This window comes from Oxyura jamaicensis, chromosome 5, assembly GCF_011077185.1.
Source record: "Oxyura jamaicensis isolate SHBP4307 breed ruddy duck chromosome 5, BPBGC_Ojam_1.0, whole genome shotgun sequence".
NCBI classification, from domain to species: Eukaryota; Metazoa; Chordata; class Aves; order Anseriformes; family Anatidae; genus Oxyura; species Oxyura jamaicensis.
Window position 1 is genome coordinate 51,051,248 of NC_048897.1, and position 6,226 is coordinate 51,057,473.

The 6,226-nt window shown below is 49.7% G+C and overlaps 1 long non-coding RNA gene across 2 annotated transcripts; it reads left to right on the forward strand.

Moving 5' to 3' along the window:
- Positions 1-1,437: 1,437 nt before the first annotated feature.
- On the forward strand, positions 1,438-5,380 carry LOC118168194. Of its 2 annotated transcripts, none has more exons than XR_004751409.1 (3): positions 1,438-2,841; positions 3,274-3,477; positions 3,718-5,380. It is a non-coding gene; the product is annotated as an uncharacterized LOC118168194 (long non-coding RNA). The 2 variants fall into 2 exon arrangements; XR_004751410.1 differs by having other exon boundaries at positions 3,278-3,477.
- Positions 5,381-6,226: the final 846 nt, after the last annotated feature.

Consider the following 6,226-nt stretch of genomic DNA (forward strand, 5'->3'; position numbering starts at 1 on the left):
CAGCCCAGGGCTTTCTACTCCAGTTACATGAGGATGTCGCTCCGTGGTGGTGCACTGGGCGTATGGGGCAGTGTATTCCCTCACAGCAGCACCACTTTGATGTCACATGCTGTAAATGAGATCACATAACGTCCCTGGGTCTCGTTGCTCTCCCAGTTTGCTCCCAGGGGTTGGAGTCCAACCAAAAGAGACTGAAAGCCTTCTCTTTGCTGGGCTGGAGTTTGAGGCCCTGCTTAGAACTGATGTTTGGTTTTGCCTTAGTTCTGAGAATGGTTCAAAGCGCTCTTGTTCTTCCAGAAGGGAGGCTCTGACATGCCTTTAATTCTAATCTTTCCACGTTTTTTTAATTACTCTTTGCTCTTAAGCATATGCTTAGGCACTTGGCTAAAGTAGCTTCCTGGTGACTCAGCCAGTGTCACAGGAACACAAAGCTGAACCTAGACCTTCTGAAGACCAAATCAACTCCTTCATCATACGGCCAGCCTTCCTCTAGGCATCCCACTACCTGCAGCACTGCACCGAACCTTTCAACTTCCCAGAGAGCTAAAGGCCTGCTTTTAGGCTGCTGAGTCAATGTCTGTGTGTGATGGAAGCCGTGAAGGGGAAAACAGCTAATTGCTTACGGAGGAAAACACCAAAAATGAAATTACGATTCGCTGCTGTTGACACAAGCTGTGCTCCTGTTCAGGTGCTTTTGGGTAATGGTTACTTACAAAAAGGGGATGGTGGGCTTTGGTGCTATTTACAAGTGTCTTTTGTTGCCCCAGAGCAGAGCAGGTGAGTAAGAATGCCTCTACCTTGAAAATAAACTCAGAGAACACCTCGCTCCTTGGCTCACTTTATCAATAATAAAACAGCCTTGCCGCACTGCAGTGATGTCCTGCTAAAAGGTTTGTCAGGAAGGACCGTGGATTCTTTGAGCTCCTTCCTTCTACTATACAGGGCAATACCCATTTCACAGGGAGTAAACCTGTAGGATATTTGTAGTGAACTGGGTTGCCCCGACAAAGGTGCTGCACTGCCATGGATTTTGTGCTAGGATAAGCCACTGAGGTCCTTGGGCAAGATCCTGCTGCTCTTGGTAAGTTTTAGCCAAGTGCGATGGGTATCTGTGTGTCCCTGCATCTGTGTGTGCACCTTTATATACACACACGGGGTTACCAAAGCACACAGGGCACTTGCTTGGAACTAGGACAGCAACTTGGCCTACAAAGCCCATACAACCTGCAGCCTCCTATAAAGGCTTGTGGGGAAGCCGCCCTTCCCTCTGCCGTGATCTCTTTCTCATCACGTCTCTGGGGGAAGCTCACACTCATACACATTCTCTGTGTAAGGTTGTTTGGTGAATACCTTCCAAGAATGATTCTTGGCCTGTTGAGTGCCTGTGAGCACCAGCAGCCCCAACAGTTTCTTATTGCTGGAGGTGGAAGCCACAAGTCATGTCCCTGTTTCCCACCTGGGATCAGATGGGAATCCCTAACAGGAGTCCTCCCGTTTTCAGGGGAGGATGCTCACATTAATGAGTATGAAATTCAGAGATGTGCTGACACTTCTGAGCACTCCTGATCGTGCTTACCCCTAAACTCCTTTGCTATTGCTGGAAATCAAATAGAGCAGATGTCAACACGCTCAGAACAAGCTCACTTAGCAAATCCCAGCGTGTTCTCTTACAACTGTTTTTGCAGCAGTTGTCCTGCTCTGCTTATTGATGCCTCGTGCTAGTGTTTGGAATCATGAAAGCTTCTGATGATAGCAGATCTCGAGATACAATTAAAGGACAAAGACAGATGTCAGCACCCTGGAGGTGCCATGTGGTTGCGTGGTGTGGTACATTTGGCAGTGATGCTAGACAGAGAGGAAGAGCAAGGCATTTAAAACATCAGAGTCACAGCCGAAGTCAGACAAAGCCGCATATCGGTGCTGGAGACACACTGAAGTGGTATGTACGCTGAGGGAGCTGCCAGCACTTGTGGTGTTCTCCAAAAGTATTCATGACTCAACAGATCTGCAGTGAACCTGCTTATCTTAGATATCCATATGGCCTTATGGTGTTCGTTAGGAGAGCAACATTAGGACCAGCTACAGTTTCAGAACAGGAAGGATGCGTTTCTCACCCTCTGGAGGTCCTTCTTGCTTCTCAGGGATGAGACCAGGCAATGTATAAATGATTTGTCAACAGTTGGCTTAAAGAGGCGTTCGTAGCACAGATCAGGAGAATTTTAGTAACAGACCATTCAAATGGCTTTAGCTTTATTTTAGGAATTATATTGCTGAAGCACTTCCCTGAGACCAGGCCTCCTAGTTTAGATGCACTACACAAGCATCTTGTAAGGAACAGTATTTAGCTGCAGAGGCCTTACGCTCTCATGGAGCAGACGGACGATGTATGTATGGAAGGCGAGGCGTGAAGTTTCCAGGCTTGCTCAGTCTTGGGGATCTTCCAAAAGTGGCAGAGTGAACAAGTCAGGAGAAACCAGGAATCAGTCTCCCTGCGTGGGACAGTCAACCTCCTCATGGATTTGGAAAACAATAAAATTAATCCGTAAAACTTAAAAACAGAAAGAAGTGGATAATCCTACTGTTTCAGCTGACCACAGACTGCCTTTATATCTTTTTATACTTACATGCTTTGATACTTCATATACTTTTTAGTATTCCCACGCAGTGTTTTTATATTTATTTGGAAAAACAACAAAAACTGTTCGGAATAACACAGCAGTCCTAAACCTGATTCTCTTGTTTTCTCAGGAGTTCTAGATGCGATCCTGACCTCAGGAGAGACACTTAAATAGAAAGTCGAAGGAAACTCCAGGCTGGGCCCGGCCCTGTATTTCAGGAGAGGTACGAATTTCTTTTTTCAAGAGAAAGCAGCAAACGCTGGTGGAACAGGCCAGCTCTGGAGCATTCAGAGAAATCCTAAAAATCTCAGTGTGGCTCTAAGAAATGTGCCTCTCGCCATTCAAGCAGCTGCACTTGTTTTCACCGGCTGGAGTCTGGCTCTTTAGCGAAGAGCTGCTTTGGAAAATGTAATCCCTTGGAGTTGTTTGGTCGGTTCCCTTTGTTTTAATTGACAAGCTTAGGCGGTTGAAAGGAAAGGGTAGGAGGGAATTGATCTTAGCACACTTATGGGCATCTCCTCCTGTAATTCATGTCATTAAAACGTCTCTGACATATGACTTTATTTATTTATTTATGGTTTTAGGCTTGTTTCTGCTCAAGCACAAATCTGGTGAGACAAGTTTTTTTTTTTCTTTTTCTTTTTTTTTTCCCAAGGCAGGTTGTTTGCAAACTTTGGAGCCCAAAAGGTGCAGCCGCTCTAAAAATAACACAGGATACAAGAACTGGTTTGGGAAGGTTTCGCTCTGCCCAAGTCCAGAGGCATCTCCTGAAATGCTGCCATGAGGGGAGAAGTTTGCCTTGTAAACAGAGCCGGCCTAATTTCTAGAGGTGCCGAGCGTCGACCTGCAGTGCCCGCTGGTAAGTCGTGAGCGCAAGAAACCTGGAAACGGGGCAAATTTTAGTGGCTGGGACTTTATCAGGAACACGTCCGGGCAAATCCAAGAAGAGAACACTAATTGCCTCTCAGCTAGCGACCACCGCAAGCAGAGCTGGGCACCCGGGCTCCGGGAGACCTGCCAGCTGTCACCGACAAAACTTCACTCACAGTCGCGGGCTGTACGTGCACGAATCACCTTCTTGTCTGGCCATTGTTTGCAGGGTGACATCCCCAGTGACCTGGTGCCTAGCTTCCAGAGGAGCCCAGCAGCCTTGCTGTCCAGGTGCAGAAGCCCCTGGAAGGTTTTTCGCGGAGATCAAAGAGGGAGGAACCTGGCTGCAGAGCCCTGAGCGCGTCTGGGACTGATCACAGGCGAGAGCCTCAGCAGTGTCCCCTCGCCCACGCAAGATGTGATGCTGGGTGAGGTGTGCCTTGCACAGAGCATGGACGTAACCTTCTCTATTTTTGATTTGCTGGATCTTTAAAACATACAAGGTTGTATCTACCAGTGAATTAAGCACTGTTTGCTTTTCAGACCTTCCACATTTGTATTTTTAGCTCCATTTTGGCATTGACTTTTTTGGTTGGAATATATAACACACTCAGTTATTTAGCGTGCCTGGACCGAATTCAGCCTATGTGTAACTCCACGGGCTTGAGCAGAAGCTACGTTCAAGGTAAATTGCTCTCTATGGGGCGAAGGAAATACAGCTTCTGTAGAAACGCGTTTCAGCTCCTTCAGTAAACGCTCCACTATTTCCATCCATGGTTATTCCGTTGTGGTTTGGGTTATGTATTTACATTTTACGGAATAAATACTACAGCTTTCCCCATGACTAACACTTCTTAGTAACCAATAAGCTACTCAAATACACTATTGCCTCCTACAAGAGCCTAAACCACATCGCTCTCCACTGGCTTTCTGTCCCCAGCTGGCCGCCTCCTTGCACAGAGGCATGGTTAACCAGCATTACATAAGTAACTTTTTGGATCTCGCTTTAACGGGACAGCTTCCGAGAGGAGGCACTGGATGCTGTGGGACCGAATTCCTCAGCGACAAACATTTCCAACGCAGCCGCTACCAAAACCTGACTGAGGTCTTCAGGCGAGGAGAGGGACATCTCGCTGCTGCTCGCACAAAGAGGCAGCGAGTTGCTTTTCCATATCCAGAGGTCTGTTTTAAGAGCAGCGTTGTACAGGCCCTTGCATAAACTTTGCTTTTAGACTGGAATATTTTCAATGAAAATGTTATTCGACTTTAAAAAGTTGCACAGCAGCTACTCCAAAAATTGTTTCCCCTTGTTAAGAATAACACACAGTGTGATACATTTGAAATGGTGATAGCAATATTTCACAAATTTTGATGGATTCATAGTCCAAATACCTTGCTAACAGATGTTTCTTTTAAGCTCGGAGTGGTATAGGAATAACTCAGAGATATTACAGTGTCAGCACTGCCTTTTATCTGCGTGTGTCCTCTCAGTGACATCCCTGGGCTTTTGTAATGCACGGGTCGGGTCTGAGCTAAAAAAAAATAATAAGTGAAATATTAAAGGAAGTCCCATCTGCTGGCTGTGTGAGCTTCGGGGCAGTGCCTCAGGGCTGTGAGCAAGCTGACGCGCGCTGCCCCGCTCCCGCTCTGTGCTTGGGCACGGCGGCCTGGTGGTTTGTGGGACTCCGCTGCTTTCCACTCATCGTTTCTCAGCCGGCTCTTGGCTGTGGTTCATCTACGAGCTGGGGAGTCCCCATGGCCAACCCTCTGACCGTATCTTTTGGTCTTACCATTTTACAAACCTTTCCCTCTGTGGATGATGCCTTGTCCAACCCAGAGGGACACCTCAGCAAGGCAAAGGGATGGCATTTTAGCACCCTGGCGGAGCTCTTCTTCTTCATCACAGGGTTGTTTTGCTCTGCCTCTTGTCACTGTGTGGCATCCTGTCTTCTCCCAGGAGCTGCTGTCTCCATGCCTTGCTCACAGTGCGCCCTGTAGATGTGTGACAGACCCATGTGTCCCCAGACCCCACCACAGAACAGCCTCAAGCCCTGGGATGCCTGGCTTACACTCTTAACCCAAAACCTGACCCTGCAAAGTGATCTTTGGCAATGCCGGAGTTGAACGTTGCGGCAGGAGCATCCTTCCTCCAGGTGAGCCCGTTGGTAGCCCTCTGTGGCCACGTGCAGCCCGCGCTGGCTCATGAAGGTGCTTGCCTCGTGTCCTTGTGGGGTCAGGGAACCTGGCAAGTGTGCAGCCAGCCTGATTCTGGCTGTCAAGGGGGAAGAGAAGGGAGAGAAAATCCAGAGGGCAGGTGGGCACCGAAGGCAGGGATAATCTGTGGGCCCACCGGTGGGCTGCAGCCCCTCGCGTCCCCAGGGGAGCCTCGCTGCTCCCAAAGGGTGTGAGCGGGGCAGGACAGGGGGGGCTCTCCCTCCAGCCCCTTCTCCAAGCTCCCCTCTCCTGAAGGAAGAGCCACTTCCAGAGCTCCTGTTCCTAAACCCGAGCTCCTGTTCCCAAACTGAAGCCCCCCTCCCCAAACCAGCCCCCGGGGGGCTCCCTCCGTGCCGCCCCCCCATCACCACCCCCGGGGCCAGGAGAGGGCTGCGGGCACCTGAGCGAGGCCGGGGCTCCCCCCTCACCCCGTGGCGGTGCCGGGGGGCTCGGCGTTGCCCCCCCACCCCCACCCCAAGGCCGCCCCCTCAGCCCCAGCCCGGAGCCTGGCGGCGGGGCGGGCC